We start from the raw sequence: 19,817 nt of genomic DNA, 5'->3' as shown, positions 1-19,817 counted from the left end.
GAGGACTTAGAAGAAAAACCACCTAGGGTTTACTGTTCATCCGCGACGGATCCAGATTGGCGCACGGACCGAGGTTGGCCGGGGAACTGTAGATGCCAGAGTCGAAGGTGTCCGAAGCTGCTCCGGGGACTTGCCGCGGAGGAGGGGACGAGGCCGGCCGGAGGAGGTCGCCGGACGGCGGCGGGGCGGCGAGCACCGGGCGGCGGGGCAGCGCGAGCTCGGCGAGCGGCCGGAGATGAAGCCGGCCGGCGAGGTGGCGGCTCGGCCACGGGAGAGACGAAGCCGCGGGGCGGCGCACCGGCTTGGGCCGCGGGGGCCCAATCCGGGCTTTCGGGCCGGCGGCGGAGGGAGGCGGCGATGGTGAATGTGGAGGCGACATGTGGCGGCGGCGGGGGAGGATCCGGACAATGTCCGTCGGCGGCTGATTTGTCCGGCGGCGCGCGATGATGAGATCTAGGGTTAGGGGGAGGAGAGACCCGGGATTTTCGAGGAGGACCTATATAGAGGCATAGAGGGAGCTAGGAGAGTCCAAATCAGGTGTGGTTTTCGGCCACACGATCGTGATCGAACGCTCTAGATGATGGAGCAGGTTTAGGTGGGTTTGGGGCCAAATTGGAGGGGTGTTGGGCTGCAACACACACGAGGCCTTTTCGGTCCCTCGGTTAACCGTTGGAGTATCAAACGAAGTCCAAATGGTACGAAACTTGACAGGCGGTCTACCGGTAGTAAACCAAGGCCGCTTGGCAAGTCTTGGTCCAATCCGGAAATGTTTAATCCCCACACACGAAAGAAAGGTAGAAATGACCATCGGAGGAGAACGAAGCGCCGGAATGCAAAACGGACAACGGGGAAAATGCTCGAATGCGTGAGATGAACACGTATGCAAATGCAATGCACATGATGACATGATATGAGATGCATGACAACGACAACAACACACGAAGACAAAAACCCGAACCCGAGAAAATAAAATAACTTAACGCCGGAAATGGCAAGAGTTGGAGTACAAATTGGGAAAGTCATATCCGGGGTGTTACAGAGGAGCGGGCACCATCCTTGAGAGCCATTGGAAACCAGTTCGCCATGACTTTCTCGTCACCGTTGGCTACCTCGATGCTCAGCTCGTAGAGCTGCAGGAACTCCGCGGGGTTGGGGGTGCCGTTGTAGCGAGGAGGCAGATCTGGCTTGAACTTGCCCGGCCAAGCGACGCTACGCACCTCAGGGGTGAAGGCGTGGTAGCCTGCTGTGGTCACTGGAACTCTGCGCTGGTGGAGAACTGGTCCTTAATAGGGTGTGCGCGGCGCCGCCGCAGGCGGCACGTGGTTTTGCCGTGGCAGCACAGGGAGCTCGGGGGCGTTTTCTCACGGCCGAGGGACTTCTTGGCAGCTTCTTTCTTCTTGCGCGGGTGCCAGACGCGACAGGTTGCGCCGTGGGGCCGCGCGCTTGGGCGCCAAGACTCCGTCTTGGAGAAGAGGTGGTGTAGGCGCTTCTTGGGCCACGCCGCCCGCGGCTGGTAGGGGCGAGGCAGAGAGAGGGACGGCACAGTGGAGCCCCCTGCAGCGCTGACAAGCTCGACGATGCGGTCGAGCCAGTCCTCGTAGGGGTCGTCGATTGGGCGATAGCGCAGGAGCTCGTGCGCCATCCACAGAGCGGCCTGCGCGTCCACGGGAGCGCGACGAGCGTGGGACGACGAACCGCCCGGGGTCAGCGATGGAGTGGCGGTGCGGCTGTCCCGCCGCACCAAGGGGTGCAGCGAGGATGCTTGCTGCTCGTTCCCCGCCGGGCCGGTGGCGGCGTTGGTGGCAGGCAACGGAGAACAATGAGGCGGCCCGCCGATGGGAGCCGTGTGAGCAACGCGGGCGGCGAGGGCAGCCCGGCGCTCAGCGCGAGCGCGGCGAGCGTCCGACATGGAGACGATGAGACGACCGGACACGGAGCGACGAAAGGGAAGCTTCGGCGCACCCCTACCTGGTGCGCCAAATATCAGATTACAGGTTCCGGCAAAGCCCTCAAGGTTCGAACACTGGGGTGCGTGCGAAGATCTCCCCCCTACCGATCCACGTCCTACCTTAGCTAAGATCTTACGAACTAACTCGAAGAACTCGCAACGCAAAGGACACAAGATTTATACTGGTTTGGGCCACCATTGTGGTGTAATACCCTACTCCAGTGTGGTGTGGTGGATTGCCTCTTGGGCTGAGGATGAATAGTACAAGGGGAAGAACAGCCTCCTGAGGATAGGTGTTCTTGTGCTTGGAGGATGTGGTTGTGGGGATGAACTAGTTCGAGTCTAAGATGAGGTCGCCCCCTAGCTACGGTGGTGGCTAGTCCTATTTATCGTGGCTTTGGTCCTCTTCCCAAATATTGAGAGGGAAGGGATCCCACAATAGCCAATTTGAAGGGGGACAGCTAGTACAAGCTATCCTGACAAAAGCAGTCTTCGTCTGCCAAAGGCTCTGGTGGTGACGTCGTCTAGGGCTCCACGGTGACCTTCGTCCTGTCGTCCTGCTGGTCTTGGTCTCGTTGCACCAATATGGAAATATTTGCTTGACGCCTCGGTACTCTGTGCCTGCGCCTGCTTCCTTAGCATCAAAGAGGAAACAAGGACACTGTGCGCGTTGGCGCCCGCCTGGTGCCCGCCTGTCCTTGGTCATCATGGCTCACGTCACTAGTACCTCACGAGGTTTGCCTGGCCTTGAACTCTCCGCCCCTCGCGAGCCAGACTGGCGAGGCCGCTCCTGAGGAGGTCTTGTGTCGCCCACCTCACGAGGCTTGGCCCCTCGCTAGGGTCTTGAGTCTTTGCTGGTGAAGATGGGACGTACGGGCCCGCTCGCAGAGCCACTCCGTGGGCCGCAGGCAGGCAAGTCTGGGGTCCCCCGTTCCCAGAACACCGACAGCGACATGGGTTCAAACGTGCCTATAACGACACTTTGTAGAGTAGTCGTTTCTTGGTAGGACTCGTTGGTATGGGCATGAAAAATGGTTGATAAGGTAGTCTTATCTTAAGTCTGCCACGTATGCAAGTGGTAGTAGTTTCTTGGCATTATTAGTTGTTTCTTGTAAGGAACAATGTACTACTAGTGACAAAAGGCGATTGTAGGTTGCGTTGTACTCCAACGTGTACTACTAGTGGTCGCGGGAGTGTATACCTTGTTTTGTGGGTTCGATCCCGGCCGAACGCACGGCGTCCTTTTTTTAAATAGTAACTTCGCTGCGAGCCAATATTGTACATGGGTAGTTTGAGTTTTGATGTCAAACGGACATGTCGCGCCACAATCTGGGTGCACTAGATATCCCAGCCACGTGAACAGGTTTTCCATCCCATCATCTCGTGGCTCGCGTGCTCGCCCTAGCCGCACCTCACTTGCAGCTTCCTCATCAGCTAGTAGCAAATTTAAACTAGCGCCTACCAATTAAGCCCGAGGAACCGGAAAAGCCTGGCGCAACATTGGGAACTGTGCAATATGGCTATGTACATAAAGTGCTAGTACTCTACTACTCTATAGCTTGTGGCGTTGCATGCATGTACTTCACTCCATTATCGGCTCTATAAAAGAAATTTCTCTTGACGTGACTTTTTTTGTTTTGAAACAGAGACAAAAGCTTTGCCTCATCTCATTTATAAAGAAGGAACTACTAAGAAAGTTCGACGAGATCCATTACACCTCCACAAATGGAAGCGAAAAGACTAGTCTCGATGTACCAAATAACTCAAATGTTCTGCCCCCGTAGTAACTGTCGTTGATAAATAGGCCGCTAGTGTGTGCGTGAGAGGACCAACTAAGTAGGCCAGCTACGCGCTTGAATAGAGCACCGAGAGTACCCACTACGCAGGTTTACTTTCCCTGCATTGATAGTACAGTGATGGTTCTAGAGAACAGTACTACCCTCCACTTCCAACTGTAGCTCCTTGGCCCTGAGATTCAATAGTTCAAAACTGGTGCACTATACTAGAAGCACAATACATGACACTACTAGTTGAGAAAGTAGTACTAGTACTGCTACAGTACGAGTATGTAGTAAATAATAGGCTCACTCCTATGCTAAGGAACAATCGAGGAGCTACAGTTGGAAGGGAGGAGGCCCTGCGGTTACTACGCTCTTATCTCCTCCTCAGCAGTTCCCCTCCCCCTGAAGAGAAGGCAGTTTGTCGCTGCTCCCATGGATTCACCAGGCAGTTCTCCTCCACGTCGAGCTAGGAGACCTTGGACGACGATCCTCTGGGAGAAATCGCACGCCGCTCCGACGTCCTCACCGTCGCAAGACTCGGTGCTTCGTGCACCAACATTTTCAACACGGTTCTTAAATAGGCTTGCAAAAAGGCCATGCTTGTTGGTCTTCCATGTGTCCTCAAGGAGAAGGTTCTTCTATTGGACAATCCTTCAAACATTCCATCGCTCCCTGGCCATGGTTGCACGTTGACTCTGCTAGAGTTGCCGACGTTGAGAGGTACTCAGATTTTGTCGGATGAGCATGTCAGTCATGGAGTTTGATCATGTAGTACTTAGTTATTACATTTCCATCCCACAATTTCTCCCCTGCCCACCGTCTTATATATAGGTCTGGGTCGGTGCCAATGAAGATTGGCTTGCATACCTCCGGCCGGATACCACCATCATTTTGCACAACATCCACAACAGTGCGGCCGTTCCCGTAGACCCCTTCTCCACCATTGGGATCGTCCTTCCGGACTGGTTGGGCTTGAATACGTATGATGATGCCTACATGAGATTGAGGAAGATAGCAATTGCAGACCCACCGACAAAGCAACGCGGCTACGACAATTACTATCTCATCGTTGTGTTCGACATAAGGATTTCCATCAATGCAAGAGGCAGTAACGGCAGAGGTTGGCGCATGTTGGCCGCGTCAGAATTGTACCCCTACACGTTCGAAGACACCATGCGCCATCTAGGCCACATCTTCGTGGTGACAAGCCAGGGGACTTGTTTCATCTGGTTGCCATTGTGACGCCCGGATATTTAAGCTATAGTGAACCTCTGCTAATGATGCCACGTCACCTCATTTACTGTTGCTAATCTCGCGTCGGTTCGAAACTTTCAAACTCAAAATTTAAATATTGTCAAACATCAAAAGTTTTCAAACATCAAAACAAAAATGTTCGGTTAGTGCCAAATATCACATAGGTAATTATAGTAAAGAAAACACAAATTTATAAAATACTTATATGCCCTAAGTTGAATTAAAACAGTAAAAGAAAATAAATAAAAGGAAAAGGAACAAAACAGAAAGGAAAAATAAAAGAAAAGGACCCCCCCGGCCCCTTGGGCTTCGGCCCACCAGGCCACAACCGGCTAGGCCACCGGCCCAACTGGGCAAAGGCCCAGCCGGCCGCCCCTTATACCCACGCCCCCGAAACCCTAACCTCCAACCGCACCACTTCCCCCACTCCCTCGTTCTCTCCTCCCCCTTCCCGTTCCAATCTGGATCGGGGAAACGATCCCCTCGCTCCTTCCTCCCCCCCCCCCGATCGGATATAGGTAGGGCAGCGGGCCCCGGACGCCATCGCCTCTCTCCTTCGCCCCCGATCCACATCAGGAACTCGCCTCCTCGAGCATCACCGGCGCCGCCCAGCCCGTCGCTCGCCGTCGTCCTCACCCTCCTCCCCATTCATGGACTGGAAAGGGCCCCCGACGTCGCCATCCGCCGCACCGTCGCCGGGAACGTACCTCCAGCCCCTCTATCGAGCATACCGTTGCACAACTACAGGGCCGGTGAGGACCTCCCCGTCCGACCCCATCTTCCATCCCTACGGTCACCGCGCTCGCACTCAACCACGCGACAACCACCGCAGCTCGTCACGCCGCACGAAACGGCGCCCGCGGCCCCCTGCCGACCTCACCCTGTGCGTGCACCCGCGTCCCTCCTCGCCTAGCTCATGCGCCCATCGGCGCGTACCTCCCCTCGCTGCTTCTTTATCTGCCGCCGGCGCGACCCTTTTTGCCGCTGCTACCAACTGCTCGAGCCCGCCTCCGCCAGCCGACCCCTTCCTGAGCTCGCTCGCCTCTGCTCTACCGCATCTCGTTCCCCCTCGCCGGGCCTCTCCCCTTCGCACTGCTCCCTTGCTGCTACTGCTCCGGCAGCCGCAGGCACACCCGCCGGCGCCCCACTGCGCCGCGGATGGCCTGGGCGAGGGCCCTGTCGGGCTGGTGCCCGACGCCCAGCATCGCCCGTAACCGCAGCGCCCAGCGCCCGCTTCCCTTGTGCCCGTTAAGGCCCTAGGCCACAGACATGTGGGGGCCCATGCCCCGAGAACGTTAAAATAAAAAAAGAGGTTTAAAAAAATAATAAATAAAATTAATAAATAATTAATTAATTAACTTAATTAATCTTGCTATGATTAACCTAATCACTAATTAAACTAATTAAACATTAATTATCTCATTAACCTAATTAGTTAAATAGCTAATTAAGTAGTCAATGACAGTGGGGCCAACCCCCTAATTAATACTAATTAGGTTAATTAAAATGTGTCACTAACCACTGGGACCCACTGGTCAGGTTGACCAGTCAACCCGGTTGACTGCTGACGTCAGCATGACACCATGCTGATGTCATAAATCCATTTTCGAATTAAATTAAATAATTAATTAAATTCCAGAAATTAATAAAATTTTAGAAAATCATATCTTTTAATCCGTAACTCGGATTAAATTATTTTCAACATGAAAGTTGCTCAGAACGACGAGACGAACCCGGATACGCAGCCCGTTCGTCCGCCACACACCCCTAACATATCAAACTCGCAACTTTCCCCCTCCGGCTCCTCTGCCCAAAAAGGCGAAACACCGGGGATACTTTCCCGAATGTTTTCCCCCTTCGCTGGTATCACCTCATACCGCGTTAGGGCACCCCTAGCACCGATACGTGTCATGTCATGCATCACTATGCATCTGTTTGCTTAAATATTTATTGTTTCTTCCCCCTCTTCTCTCGCTAGACACCGAGACCGACGCCGCAGCTACCCAGTACGACTACGGAGTTGATGACCCCTCTCTCTTGCTAGAGCAACCAGGCAAGCCCCCCCCCCCTTGATCACCAGATATCGCCTACTCTCCTCTATACTGCTTGAATTAGAGTAGTGTAGCATGTCACTGCTTTCCGTTAATCCTATCCTGATGCATAGCATGTCCTTGCTACTACTGTTGTTACCTTTACCTGCAATCCTAATGCTTGGTATAGGATGCTAGTTTATCATAAGTGGCCCTACCTACTTGTCCGTCTGCCATGCTATACTATCGGGCCGTGATCACTCGGGAGGTGATCACGGGTATACACTATATGCTTTATACATGATACATGTGGTGACTAAAGTCGGGTCAGCTCGTGGAGCACCCGCGAGTGATTCACGGATTGGGGGCTGAAAGGACCTTTGTCCCAACGGCCCTCTGTGTGGATCTTTGTGGCGAAGCGACATGGCAGGTTGAGACCACCTACGAGAGAGGTGGGCCTGGCCCTGGTCGACGTTCGCGGTTATTTCAAGATAACACGTTTAACGAGATCTTGGTATTTGATCTAAGTCTGGCCACTGGCCTATACGCACTAACCATCTATGCGGGGACAGTTATGGGCACTCGACGTCGTGGTATCATCCGAAGCCTTCGTGACGTCAGCGACTGAGCGGCACGCGCCGGGTTGGACCGCGTAACGCAACTTCCTTTGTAATGGAGGTTGCTAGTTATGATCTCCGGCCGCCGACGCAACGTCCAGGTGTGCAATGGGCGATGGGCCCAGACCCCTGCGCCATAGGATTTAGACCAGCGTGCTGACCTCTCTGTTGTGCCTTGGTAGGGCTGCGACGTGTTGATCTTCCGAGGCCGGGCATGACCCAGAAAAGTGTGTCCGGCCAAATGGGATCGAGCATGTTGGGTTATGTGGTGCACCCCTGTAGGGAAGTTAATCTATTCGAATAGCCGTGATCTTCGGTAACAGGACGACTTGGAGTTGTACCTTGACCTTATGACAACTAGAACCGGATACTAAATAAAACACACCCTTCCAAGTGCCAGATACAACCGGTGATCGCTCTCTCACAGGGTGACGAGGGGAGGATCATCGGTTAGGATTATGCTACACGATGCTACTTGGTGAATTTACCTTCTACTCTCTTCTCCTGCTGCAAGATGGAGGTTACCAGAAGCGTAGTCTTCGACAGGACTAGTTATCCCCCTCTTATTTCGGCTTTCTGTAGTTCAGTCCACATATGATACCTTGATTCCAATTGATACCAATGCATACATATGTAGTGTAGCTCCTTGCTTGAGAGTACTTTGGATGAGTACTCACGGTTGCTTTGCTCCCTTTTTTCCACCTTTCTATACTCTATTGCTGCGACCAGACGTTGGAGCCCAGGAGCTAGACGCCACCGTCGACGACGACTACTACTACTCGGGAGGTGCCTTCTACTACGTGAAGCCCGCTGACGACGACCAGGAGTAGTTTAGGAGGATCCCAGGCAGGAGGCCTGCGCCTCTTTCGATCTATATCCCAGTTTGTGCTAGCCTTCTTAAGGCAAACTTGTTTAACTTATGTCTGTACTGAGATATTGTTGCTTCCGCTGACTTGTCTATGATCGAGCCCTTGTATTCGAGCCCTCGAGGCCCCTGGCTTGTAATATGATGCTTGTATGACTTATTTTATTTGTAGAGTTGTGTTGTGATATCTTCCCGTGAGTCCCTGATCTTGATCGTACACGTTTGCGTGTATGATTAGTGTACGATTGAATTGGGGGCGTCACAAGTTGGTATCAGAGCCGACTGCCTATAGGAATTCCCCTTCCACACTCCTTGGCCGAAGTCAAGTCTAGACATTAGAAACCTTTTTACTAACATGGCTGTGTGCCTTACGAGCCCACGTCGCCATCTAGGCGGTATTAGGATCTTTTACTCCTCGATCCTTACTTTGGGACTCTGAACTCTCTCCTACTCGGGTTAAACGATTTTACTAACTCTAACACTAGGATCCCGTGACCACGTTCACCCCAAAGTTGGATAAGCCCTAGTTATTCTTTAGAGTAGTATTTGAACATTATCCACATTGTCATTTGACTCCTGTGAAAACATCTTTCTTTTCAAATGGAACCCATGAGGCAGGTCATGCGCCACACGACGGCCATTGGTGCCTCAGGATCACCTGCTGTGTTGGTTGAGATGATGACCTATCTGGTTATCGCTGGAACCCTGAGTACACCGTCTATGAGGAGTATCAGGACTTCAACCAGGAGCAGTACCGTGCCATCGTCCACCCCTACTCTCGGGAGTATGACTCCACTACCGTGCTGTACACTGCTCATGGTGTTGGAGTGACTATCGATATGGCGGTCCACGATGTTGCTTATGCTGCTCTGACACGTCTTCGTGGAGAGTATCAGGAGTTGGACACCTCCCCCTTCAGGCACATTGCTATCGCATCCAATGTTGGTGCAGAGGGATACTACACTGCTGCCTACTCCACTGTCACCCGAGAGCCCTTCTACCATCAGAACCTGGTTCTGCATGCTGCTGGGTTGGATAGAGCTAACCGAGCTCTTCGCCACGAGTTGTACACCACCCGTCAGCACCTGTACCGTGGTCTGACGCTGTTGCACCCCTCTGTCCGATCTGGTGATCTGTCTCATTCTACGATCTACCCTGCCAGGACCGTGATGCCCCAGGGCATAGGCTGGCCAGATGTGGGAGGCTACTCTCCCGCACTTGGTCCTCTCCTGCCACCTGCGCATCGGGTTCCGAACCAGAGTATCCATGGACCCCAGGCTACTCGCATGTAGGTCTTCCCTTCGCGTCACTACCGGCTGTCAGGCTACACCTACCTCCACAGTTCCTCCTGGGACTGATGTAGGCTTGCTTGTTAGTGTTAGATGCATTCGTCGCGAGCCTGCGTGCCGCCTATGATGTTCTTAGCCTATGTACTGAACTCTGTGTACCCAACTCTATGCACAATCACTTTTTTAAGATGTGCCAACTACTATGTTGTATCTATCGTGTTCCTTTCATTATGCATGTTTCATCATGAATGATTCTTGTCCTCGCAATTTCTCAATGCTGAACTACTCCTGTTATATATTAGCAGGATGGTTAGACCAGGTGGTCGTGGTCGTGGTGGCAACGCCCCACCACCACCTGAGTACATGGCTGGTATGATCCAACAGCTTGAGATGAATCGCCAGTTCATGGAGAATATGATGGCTCAGTTTCCTCGCCCCAATATGAACCAGCAGCCAACCCCAGTAACTCTGCAGGATTTCATGCGCATGAACCCAACTGTGTACCGCAGCTGAACTCAGCCCCTGGATGTCGATGACTGGCTCCGTGACATCACCTATGAGATGGAGTCTGCTGATGTAGCCCCTGCCAGCTATGTCACCTTTGCTTCCTTCTTCCTGAAGGGACCCGCAACTCAATGGTGGGACAGCCACAGGCGTACTCTGCCAGTTGGAACAATCATCACCTGGCCAGACTTCCAAGCTGCCTTCCGTGCTCGCTTCATTCCTCATGGAGTCATGGACCGGAAGAAGCGCAAGTTTCACAACCTCACTCAGGGCAACAAAACTATGGAAGCTTATCAGCGGGGGTTTCTGGATCTGTCCCGCTATGCTGAAGAAGACATTGCAACTGATGCACGCAGACAGGAGATGTTCCGTGATGGCCTTCAAGCTGATATCAAGCTCGCACTTCTAGTGCATGACTTTGCTGATTTTGCCACCTTGGTGAACAAGGCCATCAATGCCGAAACTGGTCTGCAGGAACACCAAAGCTCTCACAGGCGCAACCATGACACGGGCTCATCTTCGGGCCCGTCCTCGCAGAAGCGTAGGATATGGATTCCCAATAGCATGTACCAGCCAACTGCACCTGCTCCAAGGCAGTCCTATGCTGCACCGCGTCTACCTCCCCCACCAACTAGGCAGCCAAGGCTTCCGACTCCACCACTCCAAGCTCCTGTTCCCACTCCCAATAATGGTCTGTGCTACAAGTGTAGCCAACCAGGTCACCTCGCCAGGAACTTCTTTCAGAACCAGAATCAACTGGCCCTTCCTGCAACTGGCCGTGGAAGCAACCAGCCCCGCAATAACAATGCCAAGTCTTATGGCCGTGTTCATGCCAACCACGTTGATCTCAATGAAGTTCTAGACCAGCCCGCTACTGTGATGGGTACACTCCTCGTAAATTCAGTACCGGCATCTGTTTTATTTGATACAGGTGCATCGCATTCATTCATGTCAGAAGATTTTGCATGCTTGCACGACATTAAATGTGAGGACATGAACACTTCGCTATTAGTGCACACTCCCGCGGGCCAATGTCGGACATCCATGATTTGCAACGACGTCCCCGTTGAAATCGAAGGACTGGAATTCCTTGCCTCTCCCATCATACTGAAGTCCTGTAGCATTGACCTCATTCTGGGAATGGATTGGTTGAAAGCGCATACTGCTTCTATACTTTGCGCCACTAAGGTCGTCCATCTGCTACACCCTTATGACGAAATAATTGCTTACCAAGCTCATCTAGTTCAGAACACCGAGGCACGACTTTATGCCTTGAATGCGTTGAACGCTGCACCACTCGAGGGCATTGAAAACATTTCCGTCGTTTGTGAATTCCAAGACGTCTTCCCAGAAGAACTTCCAGAGATCCCCCCTGCTAGAGCTGTCGAATTCATCATCGACTAGAAACCCGGCACCACCCCTATAGCCAAACAACCCTACAAGATGCCGCCACATGAACTCATTGAGCTTAAGGAGGAAATCGACAAATCCCTTGTCAAAGGTTTCATTCGCCCAAGTTGCTCTCCTTGGGGAGCACCTTCTCTCTTTGTTAAGAAGAAGGATGGGACAAACCTATTAGTCCAAGACTACCATCCTATAAACCAAGCTACCATTTAGATAAATACCCTCTTCCTCGGATCAATGATCTTTATGATCAACTGGCTGCCTCATCACTATTCTCCAAACTCGACTTGAGGTTGGGTTACCACCAGATCCATGTTTGTGAAGAGGATATCCCAAAAACCGCCTTCGTGACTCGGTATGGGTCGTACGAGTACACCGCCATGTCATTCGGCTTAACGAATGCTCCCGCCACCTTCTCTCGTCTGATGAACTATATATTCATGGATTACCTCGACAAGTTCGTCGTGGTTTATCTCGATGATATCCTTGTATTTTCCAAGAACAAAGAAGAACATGTTGAACATCTTCGTCTTGTGCTGGAAAAGCTTCAAGAGCATCAACTATATGCTAAGTATTCCAAGTGTGAATTCTGGCTCCCCGAAGTAACCAATCTTGGGCATGTCATCTCCAACGATGGTATTGCCATCAACCCTGAACGAGTTCAGGCTATTCTTCATTGGACTCCTCCGAAGAATGTCAAGCAAGTCCGAAGTTTTCTCAGTCTCGCCAGCTATTGCCGTCGATTCGTCGAGAACTTTTCCAAGATTGCCAGGCCTCTGACTAATCTGTTGCATAAGGGTGTCAAGTTTGAATGGACAGACAAATGTCAGGAAAGTTTCCAGGCGCTCAAAGACAAGTTGACTTCTGCCCCAGTGCTTGCTCCACCTGATACTAAGAAGGACTTCGTCATTTACTGCGACGCTTCCCGTCAAGGATTAGGCTGTGTCCTAATGCAAGAGCGCAGAGTGATTGCTTATGCCTCTCGTCAACTGCGCCCTCATGAAGAAAACTACCCAGTTCACGACCTCGAGTTTGCTGCTGTCATGCATGCACTGAAGCAGTGGCGACATTACCTTCTCCGTAATCATTGCGAAATCTTCACCGACCACCAAAGTCTGAAGTATCTGTTTACTCAGCCAGATCTGAACCTCCGTCAGCAAAGATGGATGGAGACTGTTGCAGACTTTGACGTGGGTATATCCTATACCCCCGGCAAGGCTAATGTAATGGCTGATGCCTTGAGCCGCAAGTCTTACTACAACCACCTCCAGGTTCACAAAGTTCAGTCCTTGCTTGTCGAAGAATTTAGAAAGCTGAACCTTCATATTGTTCCTCCTAGAGCACTCGTTCCCCCTCCCCCGGAGTTCCGCAAGATGAATCTTCTTATTGTTACTAAGGGTTCCCTAAATACCCTGGCTGTCGTACCAGATCTCGTAGCTGGTATAAAGACTATTCAAGGTTATGACTCTGAAGTCCATAAGATTAAACGCCATCTAGCAGAAGGAAAACCCTCGTTCTTCACTGTCGCCGATGATGGCGCCTTATACTTCAAAGGCCGTCTAGTGGTACCATGTTCGAAGAAAAACCTGGATAACACTAAAAGGGTTATGCAAGAAGCTCATGATACGCCTCTGTCCATCCATCCTGGTAGTACAAAGATGTACCAGGATATTCGTCAAAGATTCTGGTGGTCTAATATGAAGCAGGACATTGCTCGTTATGTTGCTGAGTGTGACGTTTGCCGCCGTATCAAAGTAGAGCATCAAAGGCCTGCTGGAACTCTGCAACCTATCTCTATTCCCGAATGGAAATGGGACCATGTTGAAATGGACTTCGTCACTGGATTTCCCAAATCGCAGAAAGGTAATGATGCTATTCTTGTCGTCATTGACCGGCTTTCTAACGTTGCACATTTTCTGGCGGTCAAAGAGACAATCACTGCTAGTCAGCTTGCTACTCTCTACATGTCCAGAATTGTTTCACTTCATGGTATTCCACTGGTTATCAGTTCAGATCGTGGCAGCTTATTCACTTCAAGATTTTGGGCAAGTTTCCAAGAAGCTATGGGAACTCATCTGTCGTTCAGTATGGCGTTTCATCCTCGGTTGCAAGGACAGGTTGAACGTGTCAACCAAGTTCTCGAAGACATGCTTCGAGCTTGTGTAATTTCCTTCGGCAAGAAATGTGAGGAATCTCTTCCATATGCCGAGTTCTCTTATAATAATAGCTATCAAGCTAGTCTGAAGATGTCCCCCTTCGAAGTGCTATATGGACGAAAGTGTCGCCCCCTCTGAACTGGTCAGAAACTAGGGAACGTCCACTCTTCGGTCCGGATATTATCCAACAGGCCGAAGAACAAGTTCGCATTATTCGCGAGAATCTCAAGACTGCTCAGTCACGTCAGAAAAGTCAGTATGACCGTCATCACCAAGACATGGTCCATCAACCTGGCGAAAAGGATTATCTTTGAGTTACACCAATGAAGGGTGCTCACCGCTTCGGGATCAAGGGCAAGCTAGATCCACGCTATATCGGTCCCTTCACTATTCTCGAAAGGCGTGGAAAAGTGGCATATCAACTGGAGCTTCCGCCGAACCTTTCCTAGGTTCACTATGTGTTCCACGTGTCACAACTCTGCCGTTGCTTCAAGGATCCAATCCGAGCAGTGGATCATGAAGTGCTCGAATTGCAACAGGACCTCTCCTATAAAGAGCATCTGGTCCGCATTCTCGACCAAGCTAAACGCCGAACACGTCAGAAGGCGATCAAGTTCCTCAAAGTCCAGTGGTAGCACCATTCTGAAGATGAAGCCACTTGGGAACGCGAGGACCGCCTGCGTGATGAATACCCCGCACTGTTTCCTTCTACCTCCTAAATCTCAGGACGAGATTTCTTGTAGTGGAGGAGAATTGTGACGCCCGGATATTTAAGCTACAGTGAACCTCTGCTAATGACGCCACATCACCTCGTTTACTGTTGCTAATCTCGCGTCGGTTCGAAACTTTCAAATTCTTAAATATTGTCAAACATCAAAAGTTTTCAAACATCAAAACAAAAATGTTCGGTTAGTGCCAAATATCACATAGGTAATTATAGTAAAGAAAACACAAATTTATAAAATACTTATATGCCCTAAGTTGAATTAAAACAGTAAAAGAAAATAAATAAAAGGAAAAGGAAAAGGAACAAAACAGAAAGCAAAAATAAAAGAAAAGAACCCCCCCGGCCCCTTGGGCTTCGGCCCACCAGGCCACAACCGGCCAGGCCACTGGCCCAACTGGGCAGAGGCCCAGCCGGCCGCCCCTTATACCCATGCCCCTGAAACCCTAACCTCCAACCGCACCACTTCCCCCACTCCCTCGTTCTCTCCTCCCCCTTCCCGATCCAATCTGGATCGGGGAAACGATCCCCTCGCTCCTCCCCCCCCCGATCGGATCTAGGTAGGGCAGCGGGCCCCGGACACCATCGCCTCTCTCCTTCGCCCCCGATCCACACCAGGAACCCGCCTCCTCGAGCATCACCAGCGCCGCCCCGCCCGTCGCTCGCCGTCGTCTTCACCCTCCTCCCCATTCCTGGACCGAAAAGGGCCCCCGACGTCGCCATCCGCCGCACCGTTGCCGGGAACGCACCTCCAGCCCCTCCATCGAGCATACCGTTGCACAACTACAGGGCCGGTGAGGACCTCCCTGTCCGACCGAATCTTCCATCCCTACGGTCACCGCGCTCGCGCTCAACCACGCGGCAACCGCCGCAGCTCATCGCGCCACTCGAAACGGCGCCCGCGGCCCCCTACCGACCGCACCCTGTGCGTGCACCCGCGTCCCTCCTCACCTAGCTCCTGCGCCCGTCGGCGCGTACCTCCCCTCGCTGCTGCTTTAGCTGCCGCCGTTGCCCCCCTTTTTGCCGCTGCTACCAACTGCTCGAGCCCGCCTCCGCCAGCCGACCCCTTCCCGACCTCGCTCGCCTCTGCTCTACCGCATCTCGTTTCCCCTCGCTGGGCCTCTCCCGTTCGCGCCGCTCCCTTGCTGCTACTGCTCCGGCAGTCGCAGCCACACCCGCTGGCGCCCCACTGTGCCGCGGATGGCCTGGGCGAGGGCCCTGTCGGGCTGGTGCCTGACGCCCAGCATCGCCCGTAACCGCAGCGCCCCGCGCCCGCTTCCCTTGTGACCATTAAGGCCCTGGGCCATAGACATGTGGGGGCCCATGCCCCCAGAACGTTAAAAGAAAAAAAAAGAGGTTTAAAAAATAATAAATAAAAATATTAATTAATTAATTAATTAACTTAGTTAATTAATTAAAGAATTAACTAGCTTAATTAATCCTGCTATGATTAACCTAATCACTAATTAAACATTAATTATCTAATTAACCTAATTAGTTAAATAGCTAATTAAGTAGTTAATGACAGTGGGGCCAACCCCCCTAATTAATACTAATTAGGTTAATTAAAATGTGTCACTGACCAATGGGACCTACTGGTCAGGTTGACCAGTCAACCCTGTTGGCTGCTGACGTCAGCATGACACCATGCTGATGTCATATCTTTTAATTCGTAACTCGGATTAAATTATTTTCAACATGAAAGTTGCTCAGAACGACGAGACGAACCCGTATACGTAGCTCGTTCATCCGCCACACACCCCTAACAGACCAAACTCGCAACTTTCCCCCTCCGGCTCCTTTGCCCGAAAACGCGAAACACCGGGGATACTTTCCCGAATGTTTTCCCCCTTCGCCGGTATCACCTCATACCGCGTTAGGGCACCCCTCGCACCGATACATGTCATGTCATGCATCGCTATGCATCTGTTTGCTTAAATCTTTATTGTTTCTTCCCCCTCTTCTCTCGCTAGACACCGAGACCGACGCCGCTGCTACCCACTACGACTATGGAGTTGACGACCCCTCTCTCTTGCTAGAGAAACCAGGCAAGCCCCCCCTTGATCACCAGATATCGCCTACTCTCCTCTATACTGCTTGCATTAGAGTAGTGTAGCATGCTACTGCTTTCCGTTAATCCTATCCTGATGCATAGCCTGTCCTTGCTACTACTGTTGTTACCTTTACCTGCAATCCTAATGCTTAGTATAGGATGCTAGTTTATCATCAGTGGCCCTACCTACTTGTCCGTCTGCCATGCTATACTATCGGGCTGTGATCACTCGGGAGGTGATCACGGGTATATACTATATGCTTTATACATGATACATGTGGTGACTAAAGTCGGGTCTGCTCATGGAGCACCTGCGAGTGATTCATGAATTGGGGGCTGAAAGGACCTTTGCCCCAACGGCCCTCGGTGTGGATCTTTGTGGCGAAGCGACAGGGCAGGTTGAGACCACCTAGGAGAGAGGTGGGCCTGGCGCTGGTCGGCGTTCGCGGTTATTTCAAGATAACACGTTTAACGAGATCTTGGTATTTGATCTGAGTCTGGCCACTGGCCTATACACACTAACCATCTACGCGGGGACAGTTATGGGCACTTGACGTCGTGGTATCAGCCGAAGCCTTCGTGACGTCAGCGACTGAGCGGCGCGCGACGGGTTGGACCGCGTAACGCAACTTCCTTTGTAATGGAGGTTTCTAGGTCTGCTCTCCGGCCGCCCACGCAACGTGCAGGTGTGCAATGGGCGATGGGCCCAGACCCCTGCGCCATAGGATTTAGACTGGCGTGCTGACCTCTCTGTTGTGTCTAGGTAGGGCTGCAACGTGTTGATCTTCCGAGGCCGAGCATGACCCAGAAAAGTGTGTCCGGCCAAATGGGATCGAGCGTGTTGGGTTATGTGGTGCACCCCTGCAGGGAATTTAATCTATTCGAATAGCCGTGATCTTCGGTAACAGGACGAATTGGAGTTGTACCTTGACCTTATGACAACTAGAACCGGATACTAAATAAAACACACCCTTCCAAGTGCCAGATACAACCGGTGATCGCTCTCTCACAGGGCGACGAGGGGAGGATCATCGGTTAGGATTATGCTACATGATGCTACTTGGTGAACTTACCTTCTACTCTCTTCTCCTGGTGCAAGATGGAGGTTACCAGAAGCGTAGTCTTCGACAGGACTAGTTATCCCCCTCTTATTCCGGCTTTAGGGAGTTCAGTCCACATATGATACCCTTATTCCAATTGATACCAATGCATACATATGTAGTGTAGCTCCTTGCTTGCGAGTATTTTGGATGAGTACTCACGGTTGCTTTGCTCCCTCTTTTCCCCCTTTCTATACTCGATTGTTGCGACCAGACGTTGGAGCCCAGGAGCCAGACGCCACCGTCGATGACTACTACTACTACTCAGGAGGTGCCTTCTACTACGTGCAGCCCGCTGAAGACGGCCAGGAGTAGTTTAGGAGGATCCCAGGCAGGAGGCCTGTGCCTCTTTCGATCTGTATCCCAGTTTGTGCTAGCCTTCTTAAGGCAAACTTCTTTAACTTATGTCTATACTCAGATATTGTTGCTTCCGCTGATTCGTCTATGATCGAGCTCTTGTATTCGAGCCCTCGAGGCCCCTGGCTTGTAATATGATGCTTGTATGACTTATTTTATTTGTAGATTTGTGTTGTGATATCTTCTCGTGAGTCCCTGATCTTGATCGTACATGTTTGCGTGTATGATTAGTGTACGATTGAATCGGGGGCGTCACAGCCATCCTATGGTACGGGAGATTACAAACAGAATGCTCAAACCATCATTTGTATCCCTAACGGCACTCCATTGTTTTGCAGAGATCAGTCATCCCCCGATCAAAATAAGTTCGTCGATCCTGGATGTGCATTTGCATCCGCGATTCGGTCTAACCTGGAACCTTGACATATTGGGATCAACTATCTTAGAAGTCGTTACCTATGGTACCACTAATGTGAAACATGGTCACACAATCTACCACAATCGGACCGTCACCATCTACCCAGGTATTCCATTTAGTATTATATTTTTAACCCTCTCGCCTTCTCTTTCATTGTTGTACTACTTACTAGTACTAGTAGGAATACTTTTTACCTTGGAGGACGCATGTAGCTAGCTAGGCCCTTGAAGACTTGAACCCACTAGCTGCCACCATTTTTGTTTTTCCATGTCTTACTATATCATCCATGTAGCCAAGAGTGACTATATATAATAAGCCGGTTATTTTACTTCCTCTATATCGGAGTAGTACTATTTGTTGCATAGTATTACTGACCGCCATATTTGAGCACAACATTATTATGCATGGACCTTGACTGTGTACGTCACCATGTGTCCAGATCTGAGATGCCGTGTGTACCAGATGAACGGCGCCGAGTTCGACCCCCGTGATGCTATGTTGGTGCCGAGGTACACTCTTGGAGAGTACTCGCTTTTCATTGAGGACAACTTCCCCATTGTGAAGGGGATGCCACCTTCCGTGCACGACACCAAAGGCCTGCCGTTCATGAAGCATGGTGGTGTCTTCAGTGCACACCGGCGGATGAACAACATGCTGGGGCACGCTATCCCTGATTTATGCCGCATCAGCTTGGATGAGTCTCCATCGTGTGGAACCGGGCTAGAAAGATGCGACAATGATTCCTGTTTCCCACCGCTATGGATCATGCCATCCATGAAGAACACCTGGGACTGGATGGAGGAGGACATGTAGCCCATCTATAACGTGTATGTGGAGTATGGTAAATTGTGAACAGTAGCACTATGAATATATGTAGACAAGTCGTGCACAAATTTATCACATGAATTGGAGATGAACTTGTGTGGCATACTAGCATTTGTCCTTTAGAATTTATTCATGGTAAATGTGATATGTGTATGTGCAACTTGTGTGGTTGTTGCACGGGCTCCAACACGCTCTTTAAGAAAAAAAAAGGTGGCACAACTTTGCATATAGGTGACATGGCGGCATCATACAATAGCATCATTCGCTATAGTTGTAGTATACTCCTACTAGGACGACAACTCCTATAAAACCTTGCACTCGGCACTTTGCCTCTTCGGGAGGTTCAACAGTTCGTACTCGTGTGAACCTTGCACTTGGCTCTTCGCCTCTTCGGAAGGTCCAATAATGATGATACTATAATACAATATGCTTCTGGCAATCTGACACCGATTGAACTGTTGCACGTCCACCGTGAGGGCGAGGGCGAGGAAG

The sequence above is a fragment of the Triticum urartu genome, chromosome 4A (genome assembly GCF_056163025.1).
Source record: "Triticum urartu cultivar PI428250 chromosome 4A, HENAU_Tu73, whole genome shotgun sequence".
NCBI lineage: Eukaryota > Viridiplantae > Streptophyta > Magnoliopsida > Poales > Poaceae > Triticum > Triticum urartu.
The sequence above is the reverse complement of the archived record's forward strand: the minus strand, read 5'-3'. Positions refer to the sequence as shown.